The sequence below is a fragment of the Lissotriton helveticus genome, chromosome 3_1, assembly GCF_964261635.1.
Source record: "Lissotriton helveticus chromosome 3_1, aLisHel1.1, whole genome shotgun sequence".
Lineage (NCBI taxonomy): Eukaryota > Metazoa > Chordata > Amphibia > Caudata > Salamandridae > Lissotriton > Lissotriton helveticus.
In genome coordinates this window covers 626,375,423-626,397,053 of record NC_136061.1, presented here as the reverse complement: position 1 = coordinate 626,397,053, position 21,631 = coordinate 626,375,423, and the positions used below count along the sequence as shown (strand labels likewise).

General features: G+C 48.0%; 1 protein-coding gene across 1 annotated transcript in view; it reads right to left on the bottom strand.

Moving 5' to 3' along the window:
* Positions 1-21,631, bottom strand: part of DDB1 (damage specific DNA binding protein 1) — a 1,014,306-nt gene that overhangs the window by 977,184 nt on the left and 15,491 nt on the right. The gene's annotated exons all lie outside the window — the stretch shown is intronic.

Below are 21,631 nucleotides of genomic sequence, written 5' to 3'. Positions count from 1 at the left end.
TGACCGGGAGCCCCAGCGTCCCATTTGGAGCTCCTGATTAATTTGGCACCTACCTCACCAATTATGGAGGTTGATGCTGCCAGGCGACCGAAGAATCCCCGAGTCCAGTGGAGGCCGTGTGACCGGATGGGAGGCAGCAGGCGCGGTTGCCAAACGGAAGAACTATCATGGTAGGCCTGCGCCCCTATGTGTATAGTGGTATCGTATACCCTTGCTTGAATCAGCTGCCCCCTTGCCCCCCAGCCTGCCTTTTGCCTGGAGAGCGTGTTTGTGGATCCGGGGCAGGAGAATGCGGCTGTCGTGCCCTCCCAACGCCTGAGGTACGCGGAGTGTGTGGTGCTGAAGCAGGGTCACTGGATGATTGACACCGCGACACAGCATCCAGCCCCAGGGGGACTCCAACATCCAGGCTGCAACACGCACCAAGAGTGCTGACGCTCTTCCGCGCCGTAGGTGCTTTAAAACCTCAGCGCGGGACGCACGCAGGCGTGCCGGGCAAAGCCCGGGCCAATGGCGGGCCCGTCTGAGCCCTGATGAGGCCGGGCTAGGCCACATCTCTTGGATCCATTCTTGGAGACATCAGTCAAAAGCAGAGAACTTACGTTTTTCGTTAAGATGGAGAGAAAGAAACCTATGCTTGCTCCCAAAAGTTCAGACGCCACATTAGACGGCATACTACAGAAGGCCGTGTGGGCTCTCAATAAAGAAATTGAACTGGCCGAACGCAGGAGTTCGTTGGGCCCATTACCATCACCTGCAGCCATGAACACGCACTCTGCCCCTCTGATAACCGTAGAGTACCCTAATCGAATACCATCTGTACTCCCTCATTCTCCAAGAAGAACCCCCAATTGCACTTTCACCCACCATTATTATTTTGAGTTAGGGACCCCCGGGCGGAAAGCCAAAAGGATTGGGCGATGCAACACCAACAATAACGGGGGACCAAAATGTGGTTGGGGGAAAAAGGAAGCGCATCGATCACACGGGGACTGGAACTGATCAACGGACTTTGGGTCATTTGCCACGGATCAAGAGAACAAAGCAAAAAAAAACTATTTCTGCGGGAAGCCCCAGAGGGGGAGGAGGGCCTACAAAGACTTACTGATGTGGACATGAGGTCAGCCTGATTTGGTAAAATAGTGTCAGACTCCAAGGAGCCTATCTTATCCCGGCTGGCCCGCATAGAGGAGCAGCTTGCCCAACTGTTGTTGACACCAGGGGTCATGGCGATGCAAAGTGGTTTCAATGAAAGATGTTCTCTGGGTAAAGGCCCGATAGAGGGGGGAGAAAATGCTACCCTTGGTGCCCCCAAGAGTGGGAGGGCAGCATTAGATGGACCTATAGCCATAGGTGTAGAGGCCAACATATCAGATCCTCACCGGGATAGGGATAACTGCATAGCTCCAGAAATAGCGCCGCTAACTCAGGCAAGTGGTCAAGAGAGGAGGGTTATCAGTGAACAAAGAACAAAGGGAACCTAACCCCAGAGCTCTGAAACGTATTGTAGAGGGAGCCTAGGGAACAAGAAAAGCCCCAATATGGGCATGGAGTCATCCAGGCATGATGATAATATCATATCCTCCCCCCGGAGTGTTCCCTCTACACAATAGTCCTGACAGGGGTTCCACATTGCTCCACCAGGTCACTGCAAAAGCTGTCAGAGCATCATTAACAAATGTGCTTATTGGTGCACCAGAAAAATACAGGCCCAGGTAAACTGGTGCAAGCACAACATAATGGCAAGCGGGTGGGCTGGGGAAAACACAAAAGTTGAGAAGGTAATTGTGTGGTCCTGAATTTTAATGATGAAGGGTGGGGAGGGATTTTGCCCGGTCATCTTAGGGACTCCCCTCTAGAGCAGATACAGGCCTGCCCATTGGGCTTCATCTATCCTCCCCATCAAGGGGAGAATATGCCTCGCCCACGTTTTCAGAATAGAAGCCCCCTCCCTCAGCCCCCACATGGTTCCACTCCAACCGCTTTGAGGCATGGTCTGGTTTAACAGAAATTGATTGACTACCGTGGACCCATATAGCCCAAGTAAGATGTTAAGGACAGGAGGGATAACCAGGGAAATCCATCATCCAGTGGACAGAACAGAAGGGAACAGGCTAGGGATAAATCACTAGGATCATTACATACATAAACCACCAGACACTCATTCGCAACGAGGAGTTGGAGACTGGGAATGATTCATTCGGGCGCTCTATCTCACATAATTAAAGATAGGGGGGGGGGGGGGGGGGGGTTGGTGTTCAGGCTTGGACCCCGCGATTGTTAGAGAGGTTCCGGTACAATAGCTGGAATCCGCTAGAATTTAGAGGACGAAATGAGGTAAACGCTTTTGACATTATCTGTACCCAGGAAATCCAGGGAGAACATTGAATTAGATGGCTACTGTTCCCTGAATGTTCATGCAATCGCCTCACCAGCAGGCAGAGCTAAAGGAGGACGGAGACATTGATCTCTCTCAAATACGGGTCTATCAAAGTAAAGTTTGTCATAGATTCACCTTGGAATCAACTGATGATGATTTTTAATTAGGTTCAAGTCAAGACCCTTTTAATTAATTGGTACTACAATGTTTTTGATTCAACTTGATGTGACATTATTGTAAATCTTAAGGAGGAAATTGATAAGATCGCAGGGAAGTGGCAGGCCCTGTGTATCTACTGGGTGGGGGATTTCAATTGCTCCTTATGCCGGCATAGCTCAGACAGAGTATGTGGGTTAATTGACACTGAGGGTCAACCACTGACGCACTTTATACACACTCCACAGGGACACTTTAAATGATATTATGAATTACTTGCTTTTTGTTGACAGTCTTCGGCTTCGCACATTGAACTTCTTAATGGCTTTTCCCAAACAGGCTGGATGGTGCAATAATCTTATTACCCCTTGCGATAGTTCAGCACAACAAAGCACCTTGCACTTTATTCTATTCTGTACACTTTATAAAGAGCCAAAGGCACGGTTCCTTATCCCACTTTTAAGAGAAACTCGCCTCCGTTACTCCCAGGAGGGTTTTAATCTCCTACGCTCCTTCTCCACTGTAGTTATTTGTACTGCAGTATTACATTTTATTAGAACGGCACTTTTAAGAAGGAAACGGTATAAAATGTAAATGAAATGGGTGCTTTCCTTTTTAAAAACTTGAATTTTAAATGTCTTTTATAAACTGTTGAGTATTTGAGTCAAGTGACATATTATTGTACAAATTTAACCTGTAAACTTCATTCATTTTGTATGTATGTTATACTTTTATGGTCCATTTTGAACCGAATAAAGTTATTCTTGATTGACGAACCCCGCACCGCTGTTCCTGGCCCTCCGCGCACTGACAGCCCACATGGACTGGAAGCTGGCCTTGTGCCACTTTGCCTTTTTTTCGGAGCAACTCTTTGGGACTCTTCAAGATGACTTCCTCTGCCTCAAACAAGACAAAGCCACAGAGATTAAGGCATTCGGAACGATGTGGAGGATCTCGGCCAGAGGGTGAAATAGTTGAAACAGGTACAGGACGCTCGAGAGGAGGAGCTGGACGGCCATCACCATAAACTCCTGGAGCTACAGCATCATAACCTGGAACTAAGCAATCAACTTGAAGACTTTGAAAATAGGTCCCGGTGCTCAAATATAATTAAGGGAATACCCCTGCAGGCCGGTTCAGGTAAAAAAGGACTTTGTTGCCCGTCTCTTCAGACACATGGCTATTGCTGGGGAACCAGGAGCTAGTTCTTGATCGCACCCACCGAGCTGGGCACCAAGCCTGTGCACCATATGACCCTTAAAACATACTTAATTGCCTGCACAACTATCGTCAGAAGAAGGCCACTATGACTGCGGCACGCGACAAGACGGTCATTGAATCTAAAGGCCATAGGTTGTGGCTTTATCAAGACCTCTCTGCGCTTACTCTACAGCGGAGGAAGGCCCTTCGGCCACTGACAGACTTTCTTCAGGATAAGATCATCAGGTATAAATGCTTTCACCCCTTTCGGCTTAAATTGGTTTGGCAGGACTAGGTTCATATGATTAACAATCTTATAGATGGCCGGTCCCTTCCAGAAATGCCTACTTTTCAACATGGCTTGAGGGCCACTACCCCGTCCAGGACCAGTCGTCTGCTGGCTCGGAATCCGGGTGTTCCACCCAATGCAGGAAGAAGCCTGTGAATAAGGCCTCCAAAGCAGACAGTCGCAGGGAACGTGCTCGGTTACTCAAGTAACAACAACAGGTGGACGATGTCGGGGGAGTGGATGGTGATCACAAACATCTCATGGGAGCTAAAGGCAAAAGAGAAGGACTTGGCACTTATTTCTTGGACTCCGTTTCACCCTGGCTAGCAGTGACCTCCCCTTGCTCCAAACGTATACGTTTTAACAGCAGAGCTCCCCCACCCTATGGAGCGACTGATCACACAGTTCTGCTTCCCTCATATAATTGTTATTGTTGTCCACAGGCAGGGGACGCTTTTGATTAAATTTTCTTCTTTCCTCCCAAGTTTCCTCCTCTCTTTCTCCTCTCCCCCCCTATTTTGCTCCAGATACTTTTTACTGCACACAACCCTCAACCTAGTCCACCCCTATTACAGACAGGCTGCCTACTGCACTGTTACACACACTCACATAGTGACATCCATACTTGGTCGGTGCATTAAGGCCTCCTACATTAAGGCTAAGCATTTGGTGCTCCTCGTCTGCCTTAGAGAGACCGAATGCTGTGTGTTTGTTACCGGAAACCCACCTGCTGCAAGTGGATTGGAAGTGGATGTGCTCTTGCTGCTTTGACCGCCAACATTTCTCATCTAGGGTGGTCAAGAAGGCTGGAGTTGCGATTCTCCACACTACATATTTTCCGGGACGAGTGCTATAGGTTTACACCGAGATACTGGGCAGGCTCTTGCCCTTACGTATTGATGTGAAGGGGATTGGGTGCACCTTGACCACTAAATATGCTCAAACTGACCATCAAGAAGCCTTTATTAGGGACTACATGGGTCAGCTGCTAGCCACACTGGACATGGATGTTGTGGTGGACAGGGATTTCAACATCATGATGGATGTGCAGAGGGATAGATCCACACCACAGGTGGGTGGCCTTACTCAGACAACAAGACAGTGGTTGGGGGAACCGGGGCTAACAGATATATGGTGGTACATGCATCCCACATCCACTAAATATACTTTTTTTTTTAGCTGCACACCAAACATACATACAGCCTACTTTCTCTGCAGGAATCGGTGTCGGTAGATATTGGTGCTGCAGCAATTTCCAATCACTCCCTATAATTCTAGGATATGAGCCTTGTAGAGCCTCACCGGCCCCCAAGATATGGCAGCTCAATACAAAACTACTTGCCTATGATTACCTACTAACAGATACATTGGCAACCATAACCTCATATCTACAGACTAACGACACATCAGGCACCTATGTCCCTACCCTATTGAAGACCTTAAAGGTGGTTGTGCTGGGCCACTGTATCGCGATAGCCACGGGCTACAATAGGGATCAACGCACCAAGCAGCTTTAATTAGAAATCAGGGTTAAGGAATTGGAAGTCTCTTACACCCAATCTGGTTCAGTGGCAGTTTGTCGTCAGCGGAACGGCAGCACAGAAACAACTACGAGCATTAGATATGGGCAGGGCAGAATATGCATTGCTTAGGGTACAACAGAAATATTATATTGGGAGCAACAAGGGTATGTTGGTGCATCGCCTCAGAGCACAAGGAGTGGATCGGAGGATCGCTGAACTGTGGGGACCCGACTGTCTTGGGATGAAGAAATTGCCCATGACTTTGAGGCTTTTTACACCGCCTTGTTATTAGACTCTGATGCAATAACTTATCTTGCAGCCCACCCCCTCTGCACGGTCCTACCAGCCACAATCACCTCCCTTGATGCAGTTTTTATCCTGCAGGAGGTCCTGACAGCTATTTTTTTTTCAGAACAAAATGTTATTGTTTTATTAAGTGAGATTGCAAGGCAACCACAGTACTCCGAACACCGGAGGAGCTGTGAGTATATGATCAAAATGCAAAGCATAGCAATCAATATAGCAGTCAAGAATACAACATACTTGTTGGAATTCTCCCACCCCCCCTTAGCCCGCAACAACTACCCCCTCCCGGATCCCGCCCTAGCCCCTTTCACGATGTCCTTACAGGTCCAAGAAAATAGTCATTATAAACTGATGATGCAGATCTTCCCTCACCCCGGTTCTCAAAACAATTGTTCAGCAGCGTCATCCCGCTGTGCTGGCGGCTCAAGCCACAATCCCCTGTACTCCGCCCAACTCTTCCATATTTTGTAGTGCTTCCTGGGGCAGCCCCGGGCCTCAAACACTGGACGCTCTAGTCCCATTCAGTAATCTAATCCCCGTTTCCACACTCCTACTGGGGGGGCCCTAGGGTCCTTCCAGGCGCGGGCTACATCCCTTTTGGCCACAGTAAGGCCAAGGAGCAGTAAGTGTCGTTTGTAGATGTTGCCACCCACTTGTTCCATTACATGGAGAAGGCCCAGCTGCGATGTACGGGGGAGCCTCCAGCCCAATACCTCATCTAAGCAGTCCCACACACTCGTCCAGAATCGCTCCAGTGCCTCACAAGACCATACCATATGTAGAAATGTGCCCAACTCCCGGCCACATCTCAAACAGTCGGGGGATGCAATCAAGCCAGCGCGCCATAATCTCTCTCTAGTGTAGTAAGCTCTATGTAGATATTTAAATTGGATGAAGCGCAACCGCACGGCAACGGCCGCCTCCCTAGGAGCAGCAAGAGCCTCCCTTCAATCTTCTTCTTCCAGCACTCCCTCATCTCCCTCCCATGCAGTCCGCAATTTAGCTAGAGAGGAGCAGCAATGGATAACCAACGATTGGTAGATGGGGGATATTTTATTGTCCTCTAATTCTCCCATAAATAACTTAGCTTCCAAAGGGCTGAATTCAGGTAAGGAGTCTAGACCCTCCAGGGCAGGGGAGATGGCATGCCGGAACTGCAAATATTTGAAGAACTGGGTTTGGGGCATGTCATATTCGTCCCTCAGTTCCTGGAATGATTTAAGGGTCGTGCCTTTCATTACATGGCCCAGCGTCGAGATCCCTATGGCGTGCCAGCCAAGGAACCCCTGCAAGGCCGCCAAAGCCAGGAAGCGCCCATTCTGCCACAGCAGGGTCTCCTCAGTCAGCCTGTTCCACCATCCCATGCGACAAAGCGCCCGATGCCAGATCTGAAAGACCACCTGTGTGACCACTGGGAGCCTCTTCCTCTTCCCTGCCGAGTACAGTAGCGTATGTAGGGTGTCTGGCTTCATCAAATACCTCTCCAGGGCGTAAGCTGGATCACCCCGATCTCCATACCACCACTCATTCAATACTAACAAGTGAGATGCCTGATAATATGACAGGACATCCGATGATGCCATGCCGCCACAATATGTGGAGAGGAAACAGGTGCGGAGCGCCACTCTCACTGCACCCCCGAGGAACTGGCCCAGTGCCGAATTGACCTGGCGAAACCACTGCGGCGATATAGGGTAGGGGTGGTTCTGCAGTTGATAGAACAATCGAGGGAAGGCCACCATCTTGAAAATGGCAGAGCGTCCATAGAGATTCAAGGGCATACGAGACCATGTTTTCATGTCCGACCGGACTCGGTCCCAGACAGGGATAACATTGCGCTCCCATGAGACTCCAGGTATGTCCATTAGGAACACCCTGAGGTACTTAATACCCCCGGTCGCTCCCTGCAGAGATGACGCCCAGGCTGACAGCTATTTTGAATGTGGATGCAAAAATCTTCACGAGCATTCAGACAGACAGGCTTTATATGTTCAGGGGTAAGTTGATCCTGACCAACCCGTGTTTGTCCGGGTTTGTCCCAGAACGGGAGTGTAGTAACAACACGAAAAGGTTGTGTCATTTACTGGACAAAGTGCAACGTACACAGTTGCTGGCACGCCTCTTGTTGATTGATACCAAAAGGCTTTCAACCGAGTGCATGGGCCCTACCTAGACTTGATCCACAAGGGTTATGGGATTCGGCCCATGATTCAGTCAATGGGTTCACTGATGCTACACCTCCCACAGGTCTAGAGTGTGGGTGAATGGAGCGCTGTCGGAACCTTTCGCCATTTCCAATGGGACTAGACAGGGCTGTCCCCTATCGCCTCTGCTCTTTGCTCTCTATATGGAGCCCTTTGCAGAATGAATCCGCAGCAATCCCCAAATTACAGGCATCTGAATGGGAGGCAGGGAGCATAAAATGATATGTGCGGATGGCGTCTTAACTCGGACACCTGCACTTCATTGGAGGCTATGGTGGCAGAACTGGTCACTTTCGTGGGGCATCCGGGTGTAAGACCAATTTGAAAAAAAACTCCTTTCTTAACTGGACTATTTCCGCCCTACCACAGACCCGCCTAACTTCCCAGTTTCCCTTTCAGCGGGCAGATCAGGGACTATCATATGTAGGCCTACTGATAATCTCCACACCAAAAACACGGCTGCATATAACTATGGATACCTTTTAGCGACCACAAGATTGGCTCTTATAAGATGAAAGGGTCATGGTTTTTCTTAGCTAGGACGCTTGGCAGCAGTCAAGAGGATGCTTCTACCCAAGATCCTTTAAGTAATATATACCCTACCCCCTACAGCCTCCCCACCGAATATTAGATAAGCTGCAATTCCTTATTTGGGATTTTATCTGAGGGGGCAGGGATGGCCAGGGCCCGTGTGTACCTTCGGCAAGCAGCTAGTGGTCTGGGGTCCCAAACCTGTGGTGTTATCAAGCCGCACAGCTACGATACATGGTGGAATGGTCTCGACCTCACACTGAAAAATATTGGTGTTTCATTGACCAAGCTGCCGCTGGCATCCACATTTGGAAGGTGCCATGGCTGCCGTTGATTCATAGGCCAGCTGGAGTCTATATCTCCCCAGTGGTGCGAGCCACTGTTGGGGTTTGAGATCGAGTACAATTGAAACATGGCCGGTTTACTCCCCTGTTCCCACAAACGCCAATAATAGGCAATCCGGACTTCCCTTCAGCTGTAAATGGGTCTGCATTCACAGCCTGGTAAGAGGCTAACTGTAAGCGAGTAGGATATCTTTTCTATGTAGATGGCCTTCCAGACCTCCTCAAGCTTCAACCAGCTTTTGGTCTCCCTGACACGGCACTCTGGCAATACATGGTAGTCTCTCATTGAATGATGCAGACTTGGCTTAGTCCATATGCTAGCCGGGTGCTCACGCCATTGAGTAGTGGCTTCTCACTTGCTCTTCCGATGAAAATCACATACGCTTTCCTTCTCACTTCACAGGCTCCAATGAAATCTGTTGCTAGGATGGGGAGGGGGCAGGAGGGGGCTAGGGGATGGGGAGGTGGGATGGGGAGGTGGGAGTGGGAGATGGTGTGTGGGCGCACTTTCACAGATGAGTGGAATGACATTTTGCACCGTGCTAGAGCCTCCACCCTCAACACCACTAGTAAGGAGATGTTCTTGAAAATCACCTTCTACTGGTATTTTACCCTGGCCAGTATTGCAGTGTAGGATCCGAGCAAGGATGGAAATTGGTGGCGGCAGTGTTGCCAGCAAGGCACCCTTCCACACCTATTATGGAAATCTTAAACAGATATCCTTCTGGGGAGGAGTACTGGAGGCTGTGGACAGTATATTCAATAATGATATTCCTAGATTTCCTAGCTATATACTTCTGGATCTTCCCAATCCAATCACATATCCAATAAAATTGTGTATAGGCAGGGCGATTGCCCTGAAACTGGGAGCCGCTAAACAGATTCTTCGCTCTAAATGGAACTGCCATTGCAGCCGGCGTGTCTTGGTGCAGGGAAAACCGAAGAGTAGACATGGCACACAGACCTGTATGCCATGCCCCCATACACTACATGAGGTATAAGTAAGTCACTCCTAGTGCAGGCCGGGATGTGGAATTTCTATAGCCTGATGCTCAAGACATACTGTTTGGGTCAAGGGCAACAAGTTTTCATGTGTACTTTGTCCTTGGGACAAGTAGGCCCAACCCCCTGCAGCACAAACCCTTTGGCAGCCAGTTTACAGTACTCCTTTATAAACCAGGCGATGGTATTGCCTGCAGTTAAGGTCATATTTGTGTTCATATGTCAATGCTGTTCAAACTTGTATTGATGGTTCATTAATGCAAAGCCTTTATTATTAGGGAGAGCTCTCGGAGTAAATGTAAGCTCAGGCTGCACTACTGACAGTGTGTGGAGTATAAAAATATGCACATATGTTTGCAAAGTTTAACAATATGAGGCTATGTATACTACTCCCAGAATACTCTTTGATTAGATGCAAATATTTGCAGAAGCCTGAAAGCGAGATTGAGGATTCGTTTCTTTCAAAATAAAATGCTCACAAAAATAAATGCAAAAACATTTTGCCAAAATACTAAAAAAATGTAGGTACCATTTCTTTGCAGTATCATTTAGTAAAATGTGTTGATGCATGCTAGTATTTCCCAAAAATATTCATAATGGAAAATTAGTGTAACTAGTTTAAATAAGATTATGGGAAACAAAAATAAAGAAGCATTGGTAAAGCCAGTAGGTATGAAATTGTTTGTCAGCCTTTTGGTTTTGTCAATGCATGACTTGTATAGGCATAACCTAGACTGCCTCTTCGTAACAGAAGCATGGCTCAAAGCCTGGTGTAACCCGGATAACATCTGTGCCCTACCCTGTGGCTATCTTATTCACAGAAAGGATAGACCAGAACAACGAGGAGGAAGGCTGGCTATTATCTATTGCTGCACACTGAAATGCTCAGTATTTGAAATATCCGACCTCAAAGGTGCAGAAAGTATTGGCGTCCGCTCTCAATTAGAGGACTCTTTCTCCTTCTCAGGGGCTGTGCTATACCTCCCACCAGGCCCTTACAAGACTTTCTTGGATAGCATTCAAGATATCATGAGTTCACTAACTCCTAGATTCTCCAATTTCACCTTTTTAGGAGATTTTAATATCCACCTAGATGTACAAAATGACCCGGGTGCAATGAACTTCCTGGAAATTACTGATACACTTGGCCTGGACCAGCAGATATCAGCCCCCTCCCATAATGCAGGCGTCACTCTGGACAGTATTTGCTCAAATCTCACAACCCTTATAGTCAAGGCCCCAGTTAGCTTACCTTGGTCTTATCACAAGCTTATACATCTAGAAATCAGATACCAGCACACGAAAAAACCTAAAGTGCCTCATCCCCACCATTCAAAACACCAGACCCAGGTGGAATGATATGGAAGTCCTTCCAGACCTCAGTTAAGAAGCCTCAGTCTGCAGGCCTAGGCTGTCGGGGGATCGAGCAGTAGACAACCAACGTTTCATACAATGGATGTCCACTGAGTGATCGTTTTGCACCTCCTGCCTCACAAAATAAATAATTGTTTAAGAAACCCTCTGCCCAAGCGTACACCCAAAACCTGAAAGAATTACATAGCCACTGGAGGAAATTGGAATGTAGATGGCGACAAAAATACAAATAGGATGAACTAACCAGGTTCAAACAGCGCTTAACTACCACCAACAAATCAAAGCTGCCAAAAAAGCTGTGGAGAGGTGTGGCTCACTGGTTAGAGGCGGCAGACCTGTAAGCAGAGAACGGCCCGGGACCAGGGTTCAATTCCCGACGCGGCAGGGTCTTGGACCAGGGTCAACGGACTCGATAATTCTCGCCTCAGTGCCTACTCTAACCAGGGAACACACTCGGTAACTCTGGGCATTATGCTTGCCTCATCTCTACAACGGCCCCCCACAGACGCCGGGGATGCCTGGTTTCACCCTGGAGATACCCAGAAAGGGACCATCTCACAGGGAAAACCAGGATGGGTTCCCCAGCGGTCTACAGCGCCAGGACACTCGGGTAGAGTAACAGTGCGCTTTACAAGTATCCCACATTTACAAGTATCCCACACACAAGTAATCCTAATACACCGAGATGCTTAAACCGGCCAACGCAAATCAAAGAACTATCTTTAAGCTAGTCAACTCTTTCACCAACCCCATATCCCTTAAACAGGAGATTCAGCCATCACAGTCTCTCTGCAACCACATAGCAGACTATTTCGAACAGAAGGTCCTGTACCTTTCATTCTTCTCGCTACTACAACTGCTGATCTAGGAAACAACAGACCATCCCTTCGAGCTGTTCAAGCCATTAACCTAGATCAATCCAGTCAGGTTACTTCTTGCAGTTAATTCAGGCTCCCCTTTTGACCCATGCCCCCCCATAATTTTACATGCCATTATAGATACTGTCAATCCAGTCATCAATAACAAAAAAGGCCTCTCTTTCACTAGCAGAAGTCCCCCAATGAATGGAAACTTGCAAAAGTCAAACCACCCCCAAAGAAACAACTTGTTAATCCCACCACATTTACCAATCTTTGATCCATCTCTCTACTCCCATGTCTTAGTAAGATTATTGAAAAACTTGTTAACTCAACTTTTGACCTACCTGGAAGGAGCTAATATGTGACAGCCATATCAATCAGGTTTCAGGCCTCTGCACTCTACAGGATCGGCCCTCCTGTACACCACTGAATCCCTTAAAGCTGCTTTAGACCAGGGAAGGAATGTGGTGTTGGTCTTTTTAGACCTATCAGCTGCGTTTCGACACAGTCTCGCATGTCATTCTCCTGGACCGTCTCGCATCATATGGTATCCCTCATTTCACCCTGGCCTGACTAAAATCATTTCTACAAAACAGAAGACAAGTCATTACTCTCTGACAATACCAGTCAGCAGAAAAAACACTGCCTTCGAGGATTTCACAAGGGTTCATTCTTAGTCTAGTGCTCTTCAATGCCTATTTGGCTCCCCTGATAAGTCTGATATTGTTTTAACATCAAGACTATCTCATACGCTGATGATACACAGCTAATTCTGGTGTTAGAGAAAAATACCACACTGGCTGAGGAAAATCTCCATTAATGTCTCACAGAAGTCTTTCATTGGATAAAAGCAAACCACTTAAAATGTAACTAAGAAAAAACAGAAATCATGCCACTAGGGAAAGCGAACACCTTCTACCCTAATCTATGGTGGCCCTCCGACATTCCTCTTCCCCCCCAATACAGTAACGGTACCTAGGAATCTGGTGGTCAAATTTGACTCAGCACTATGCTTCCATCAGCAACCCCTAGCAGTGGCTGAGACCTGCTTCCATCTGATAAAGTCACTCAAAAAGTTATTTAATCTAATTCCCTGCACGGCAAGACAGGCAGTCGCCGTGTCCCTAATCACCTCTAGATTTGATTATTGCAACAGCCTCCATGCAGGAGCAAATAAGTCGGTCTTACACAAATTACAGATGGTACAACATGCAGCAGCCAGACTAGTACTAAAATGGCCTAGGAGCTAGTCAGCATCTGCTGCACTGGAAGCACTGCATTGGCTACTTATCCATAAAAGAATCCTGTTTAAGATCTTGATAATTACCTTTACAATCTCATTCCTAGGCCCCCACTAGCTTTGGCCCATGTTTGCACGCAATTTGCCACGCCGTACTCTTAGATCATTCAACGCAAATGTATTAAAACCCCCTGCTTTCAGGTGTGTCTCAAACGGGTGGCAATCAATTGCAGTGCTTGGGACCAAGGGCTGGAAACAACTCCCCAATCACCTATGCTTCATCCAATCAGAAATCCTTTTTGGGAAAGCTCTGAAAACTTGGTTCTTTACAGCTCCTTATGCTCTATGCAGATCACCTGTCTAAACCTGTTTCTCAGTCAACTTGTCGGTTAGGGATCCGCTCAGCGCCATGATGCTCCTCAGAATGAAAGTTTGCGCTTTACAAATTCCTTATAACATAACATGTTTTTTGTAAAACCTTATTGGTGTGGAAGCTGCTGGGCCCTCACCATTTTAACAAACAATGGAAAATCAAAAATTGTTTGGTCTCAAAAAGCACAAATTGCGCAGTAATTCCTGGCACTGAACAAAACTACTGTGTCGATATGCTCCTTGTGAAAGAACAGAATGTTGTCACTCCCAGTGAAGCTCTAGCCGATAGACAGAAGAAAGAGAGACAACATTATAATAAACACAAAATGTCATGCTTAACGCCAGACCTAATTAGGGGCCCAATTATTAAATAAAGTGCACCCATGTCCTTGGATTAAATGCAGATATACAACTTGGGTTAATTCACAAGATTTTACAGAAGTAGGCCAAGAAATAGTACTCTTAGAAAATATTTTTTAACTGCATTTTAGCATGAACAAATATGCAGGTGTCTATTTGCTCATGCGAAAATCTGTGTTTGCAAGTTCACTTTCCCTCCAACCACTTTTTTCCCAACCCTGGAAGATGTTTTATATCTGCCATTGTCAGGAGTAAATATCCAACCTCTCTCAGTATGGTAAAAGATTAGAGAAGAGTTCGAGAAAACCCTTAAAACATGCAAGTTAGTAGCTTTACACAGACTCAAAAAGGCATTCCAACCCTGGAACTGCTGCTTACCATTCCCTTCAGCCCCAGTATGTAGATCTGCGGAAACGTGGCAACTTAAGGGAATAGCTCGTATCCAAACCCTACTATGGACCGAGCCCTGACATAATCAGAGAGGCTATTTAAGATCCCTTATATAATGAGATTGCGGTCATATTTGTAGCCGCATTACATTGCATAAAAAGCATTGGCATAGCCAATTGGTCTCGCATTTGGGACCTTATAAGTCTTTAGGCATGCAACAGTTGGTGTTGTTGCACCAAGGATATTCTGCTGCATAACTAAATACTTATAGGGTCCAAAAAGCGAGAGCTATTGGCTATGCCAACGCTTGTTTGTTTTTTGTTGCTGTTTTGTTTGAGTTGCCAGATATACAATAGCTGGACATGGTTTTTGTTAACAGTTCTTTGCATCAAATGAACTTGTTTTCATTGCTATGAATGTTGTTTAAATTCTGGTTGTAAGAGGGAGCAGTCATTCCCGAAGTGCGGGGGCTGCCTAGCTGTGCGCATGTGCCAAACTTTGCAAATGAGAAAAAGCCTGGTGCAGGCGCAACTCACAAGTGTGGATTGAGTGTGCCCTAGGCAGCATGACTCACAAATACAGGAGTTCATGCACTGCACATGCATACTCAGCATTTTTTAAGGAAACTCAACCCACTTCCTCCCAGGCATCGAACACATATTTACCAAGAAATTCTGAGAAGAGCCTGCCTGCTGCACTGACGGATGGTGGTATGTGTGCCTGGTGAAAACGTGCACAGATGGCTGGCGAGGTGTGTGCCTGATGGAAGCGTGCACAGACGGCTGGCGGGGTGTGTGCCTGGTGGAAGCGTGCACAGACGGCTGGCGGTGCGTGTGCCCGGTGAAAGCGTGCACAGACGGCTGGTGGTGCGTGTGCCCGGTGAAAGCGTGCACAGACGGCTGGTGGTTTGTGTGTGCCTGGTGGAAGCGTGCACCGACGACTGGTAGTGTGTAACGGCTGGTAGTGTGTGTGCCTAGTGAAAGTGTGCACTGACGGCTGGTGGTGTGTGCCCCTGCTGGAAGCGTGCACGGACGGCAGGTGGTGTGTGTGCCTGGTGGAAGCGTGCACAGATGGCTGGTGGTGTGTGTGCCTGGTGGAAGCGTGCACTGACTGGTGGTGGTGTGTGTGCCTGGGGGAAGCGTGCACTGATTGCTGGTGGTGTGTGTGCCTGGTGAAAGCGTGCACTGACGACTGTTGGTGTGTGCGCCTTTGGAAGCAGGAGAATTCACAGTGATAGAAGGCACAAATGAAACTGACGAAGAGGGAGGGGAGGAGGGGGGGTGCAAGCAGAAGAGCCTGATTACAGCAATAAAAACACAGATGGCAGCTGTGCACGAGCTCGTAAACACAAGCTGTAGGCCAGCAAAAGCCTCTGGTGGCACTTTTAAAAGCCTCTTCCTAATGTCTTGAACAGACAGTGCATGCGCTGTCTCAGGCGAGACCTTAAAAGGACAACTGGATTTTGTTACAGGACAAGTATATTCATAAAGCAACCTGCTCTAAGTCAAGTAGATATTTTTATTAAATTCCACACCCCTATTCAGGCCTTACAGCCCTATGGCAGGGTGCAATATTTCTCATGAGTGGACATATCTGCATGAGCAGGTATGACTATGCAATATCGGAGCCATTCTTGGATACTATAAGAGCACAGGGAAGTCGTAAAGATTGCATGGCTGGATACTGGTCATTATGAGTTTCCTAGCTACATGATGGCTTCACTGCACCCTAAGATGTTTGGTACCAAACATCTTGTCTTAATAAACCTTCACTGATGCCAGTGTTGGGTTTATTAATAAATGTACACAGGAGATCATTTAGAGGGTTCCCTGAAACCCTATGAGGCACTGGTGTGATCTCTGAGTAGTCTTAGCATGCCTCCCACTACCAGACATGTTTCTGTTCAGTGTGAGAGCCAGCACCCTCAGAGGCCTTGGGCAGAGTTGCTTCACACCTCCTCCATGCCAGGATGGCCTTCCAGGGCGGGAAACTTCAAAGGCGATGCCGCCTTTGAAATGCGACCCAGGAAACTTCACATAGTGGAGGATGCCAATCCCACTTTCCTGCTCCACATTTGGCAAGAGAATAGGTGAGAACATTTATTAAATTAGGAGGCAGGTCCCCGTTCAACCAGTATTACCCCCAAGGTGGGACCGGTGATATGGAGCTCACTTTTCATTTCCCTCCATCTTGGTTTGGTAGAGAATTAGCCAATTAGGGTCAGAGTAGTGCTCCTTCCCATAGGAAAAGGTCACTTAGAGGGTATGGACATCCTACAGGTAGGCAGCCCATTGGCTACTACCAGTCATCTTCTTTAATGCTCCTAAATTTAGTATTTAGGTTGCATCCCTGCACCCTGAATTTTAGATTTGACAGACAGAAAGTAGATAACAAAAAAAAGCTGCTGACGCAAGGACTGAAGCCCTGCTGCAGAAAACTGGCGCCAACCCTTGTCTGCTGCCTAAAGGATTATGGTGTGCTGTCTCGCCCTGTAACTGTGAGGCCTCCAGGTACCCCGAAGCTCCTCCAGCCTTCTACATATCGCCCAAAAACTCATTTGGAGTGGAGGTATGGTTCCCCTGCAGCTACAGGCACCTAACTGCAGATTCCGGTTTTACCTACTTGCTGCTCCCCAGAGACTTAGATGCAGCACCCGAACCAAAAGCGGTACATCAGCTCTGGAGGGTCAAACCTCGCTCTACTCCAACTATTTAGACACCAGGAGCTGCATCAATACATGTGGTACCTGACCCTTTCCAGAATTCAATGAGATGAAGAGTCCAACCCGGACTGCCTAGGTAGCAGGCACCCGTCAAGGGACGTCGAGACCCCTGAGACCCTTATGCGAGTGGCCCAGCTGTCCCAGAATAGCCTCTACAAGCTGCCTGCTCCCAACTGCGAAGGCATCTTGAAGCGGGTCACCCGGCTGACCGATCTGCTCAGCACCCAGCCCGCCTGGCCTGGGTACTGACAAACCACCTGTGCTCCCATGGTCCTGAGGCCCTGGCAACCTGCTCCCTCGAGTGGGACCCCTTGGACTTTCCTTCAAGTCCCCTTATACAGTGTTTTCAAGTGACCCCTTCTTCATAGCACACCAGCTACCAACGTCCTCCGTTCCCTGCTCCCGGACGAATCTGGGACGCTACTGAGAATCTGGTGGACCATCTGCATTGCCATGGTCAGTCCCTGGTCTGTGCTCCACTGTAAAGGCCATCCCCTGTAGGGAAATGGACCACCTGAGTAGTTTGGGATTTTCACCCTTCATCTGATTTAGCCACAAGAGGGGCTTATGGTCGGTCTGAATCTTGAAGGGAGTTCCAAACAAGTATGGTCTCAACTTCTTCAGGGCCCAAACCACAGCAAAGGCCTCCCTCTCAATAGCTGACCAACGTTTCTCTCTAGGGGTTAGCCTTCTGCTAATAAAAGCAGTGGGCTGGTCTTGACCATCTACATTAAGTTGTGAAAGCACAGCTCCCACCCCCAACTCAGAAGCATCTGTTTGGACAATGAACTCTTTGGAGTAGTCAGGGCTCTTTAAGATAGGTGCAGAGCACATGGCCGCCTTCAGGTCATCAAATGCCTTTTGAAGCTAACTGTCCACTGAACCTTTTTTGGCATCTTCTTTGAAGTCAAGTCATAGAGTGGTGTCACAATGGACCCATAATTCTTGACAAATTTTCTGTAGTACCCATACAGGCCCAAGAAAGCTCTGACCTGTGTCTGGGTGGTTGGAGGAGCCCAGTCCTGTATGGTCTGGATCTTACTCTCCAGTGGTTGAACCTGACCCCCACCTACAGGTTGCCCAGGTACACAACCTTACTCTGCCCTATCTGGCACTTTGTGGCCTTGATGGTTAGGCCTGCCTTTTGCAGGGCCTCTAAACCCTTCTTAAGGTGGATCAGGTGATCCTCCCAGGTGGAGCTGAAGACAGCAATATCATCAAGATAAGCTGCACAAAAGTCATCCAACCCAGTAAGGACTTGGTTCACCAACCTTTGGAAAGTGGCAGGTGCATTCTTCAAACCAAAGGGCATTACCACAAATTGATAATGACCTCCTGGGGTTGAGAAAGCAGTTTTGGGCTTGGCATCCTCAGCTAACCTGATTTGCCAATAGCCAGCTGTCAAATCAAATGTGCTCAGAAACTTGGCAGAAGCCAATCTATGAATGAGCTCATCTGCTCCTGAAATTGGGTGAGCATCTGTCCTAGTGACAGCATTGAGACCTCTATAGTCCACACAGAACCTCATCTCTCTTACCATCTTGGGTGTGAGGTTTTGGTACAAGGACTACTGGGCTGGCCCAGGGGCTCTCTGATGGCTCAATTACTCCCAACTCAAGCATTTTCTGCACCTCAGTCTTTATACAGTCCCTGACCTGGTCAGGTTGCCTGTAGATTTTACTCTTCACAGGCAGATTGTCACCAGTGTCAACCTCATGGGTGCACCAGTTAGTCTGACTAGGTGTTAAGGAAAACATGTGTCTATAGGCCTGTAGAACTTGTCTGCAGTCCCATTGCTGCTGGTCAGTAAGGCTGCCTGCTAAGGCCACTCTATCAACTGAACCATCATCAGGGTTCTGAGTCAACAGGTCTGGGAGAGGGTCACTCTCTTCCTTCTGTCCCTCATCTGTAGCCATGAGCAAGCCCATATCTGCCCTGTCAACATATGCCTTGAGTCTGTTGACATGGAGCACCCTGTGGACCCAAGGTCCACCAAGTAGGTGACCTCTTCCTTTTTCTCAACAATGGTGTGGGGTCCAGACCATTTGTCCTGGAGTGCTGCTGGGGCCACTGGCTCCAACACCCACACCTTCTGTCCTGGCTGGTACTCAGTCAGCACAGCCTTTTGGTCATGCCAAGCTTTTTGAAGTTCTTGGCTAGCCTCAAGGTTTTTAGAAGCCTTCTCCATATACTCAGCCATCCTGGAGCGGAGACCACTATGGCTTGCTTAGGATTTTTGAGAGGTAACTCCCATCCTTCCCTCACAAGACACATGGGTCCCCTTACAGGATGCCCAAACAAAAGCTCAAAAGGGCTGTAGCCAACCCCCTTTTGTGGGACCTCTCTGTAAGCAAACAGAAGGCAGGGTAAAAGGATGTCCCATCTTCGCCTCTGCTTTTCAGGTAACTCTTTTATCATCCCTTTGAGGGTGTTGTTGAACCTTTCAACAAGCCCATTGCACTGTGGATGCTAGGGTGTAGTGAATTTGTAATTAACACCACACTCCTTCCACATAGCCGTCAAATATCCTGACATGAAGTTTGCACCTCTGTCAGAGACAACCTCCTTTGGAAACCCCACTCTGGAGAAAACTCCAAGTAGGGCCCTTGCCACAACAGGTGCTGTTGTGGTCCTCAGGGGGATAACTTCTGGATACCTGGTGGCATGATCCACTATCACCAGTATAAATCTGTGCCCAGATGCTGTTTGGGGGTCCATTGGTCCAACAATGTCTATCCCCACTCTCTCAAAGGGTACCCCCACCACAGGGAGTGGTATGAGGGGGCCTTTGTTGTGCCACCTGATTTTCCACTGGCTTGGCAGGTAACACAGGAGCGACAAAACTACTTGGCATCTTCTGACATATGGGGCCAGTGAAAGTGAGGGACAAGCCTGTCCCAAGTCTTGTTCTGGCCTAGATGTCCTGCTAAGGGAATATCATGGGCCAAGGTAAGAAGGAAGCCCCTAAATTGCAGAGGTATGACCAACCTCCTGGAAGCACCAGGCTAGGGGTCTCTAGCCTCTGTATAAAGGAGCCCATCATCCCAATACACTTTATGGGTACCTTGAGCAGTCCCAGCAGCCTCAGCAGCAGCTTGCTGTCTGAGGGGTTCAAGAGAGGGGCAGTCTAACTGAGCCTGCCTCAAGTCTGCCCTTGAAGGTCCCCCTGTCCCCAGAAACTCAACCTGTTCAGGTTCAAGCTCCTCCAGGACAGTTCCTTCAGGAGTCTCAGAATCAGCTTCCTGAGAAGGCTGATCCTCACTTGAGGTCAGGGGGGGAAGGCACTGCCTTAACCCTACTGCTCTTTCTCTTGGGTTGTGTCTGGTCTATAGTTTCAAGATCCAGCACTGGTTCAGTTAAGCACTTTTTGGCCTGTGACCTGGTCACAGCAAGGACATGTGCTGAAATACCTAGCATCTCTGCATGAGTCCTATACTCCACTTCTGACCATACTGAGTTTTCTAGATCATTGCCCAAAAGACATTCAACTGGGAGGTCTGCACTTACCACAACTCTTTTGAGGCCAGTTACCCCTACCCAGGAGAAATTAACAACTGCCACACTATGTGTAGTAGTGACATTGCTAGCATTGGTCACCAGGTAATTATCACCCAGTACAATCTGTCCAGGGTCCACAAAGTTAGGTGCCACCATAGTGACACTGGCACAAGTGTCTCTGTAGGCCTGAGCCACTTTATCATTGATCAAAGGTGTCTGTCTGTACTTGCCCAAAGTATTGGGACTCACAGTAGTGGACATAGCCATGTCCACATCGCAGATCAGGACAGCCTGAGTTGGAATCCTGACTAGGCCAGGATCCACCTCAGTACCCATGGTTAACCCCACTATAGCCTTGGGTTCGGAACTACCACTGCTGACTGTACTAGGGGGTGCAGGTGCCTTAGGGGCTGCAGTGGTAGGGGCTGTACCTTTCTTGGTGCACTCACTAAACCAGTGAGGCAGTTTTACAATAATTACACCAAGGTTTCTTTGGACCTTCTTTATTCTTTTTCTTGGAATTTTGGGACCCCCCCTCATTAGAAGTATGTTGGGGGCCTGAAGAAGACTTCTGGTCTTTTTGTTTCTGCTCTCCACCCTTTTGGTCTGCCTTTTTCTGGTCACCACCTTGGTTCTGGGGTCTCTGCTTAACCCTGGTTCTGACCCATTTGTCTGCCTTCTTTCCCAATTCTTGGGGAGAGGTCAGATCTGAGCCAATCAGGTATTGATGCAACAACTGGTTCTGACAATTATTAAGGATTTGTTCTCTCATGATCAAATTATACAATCCTGTATAGTCCTTAACTTTAGTTCCCAGTAACCAACGTTCCAGAGCCTTAGTGGCACAATCAACAAAATCATTCCAGTCCAGAGTCTGTGT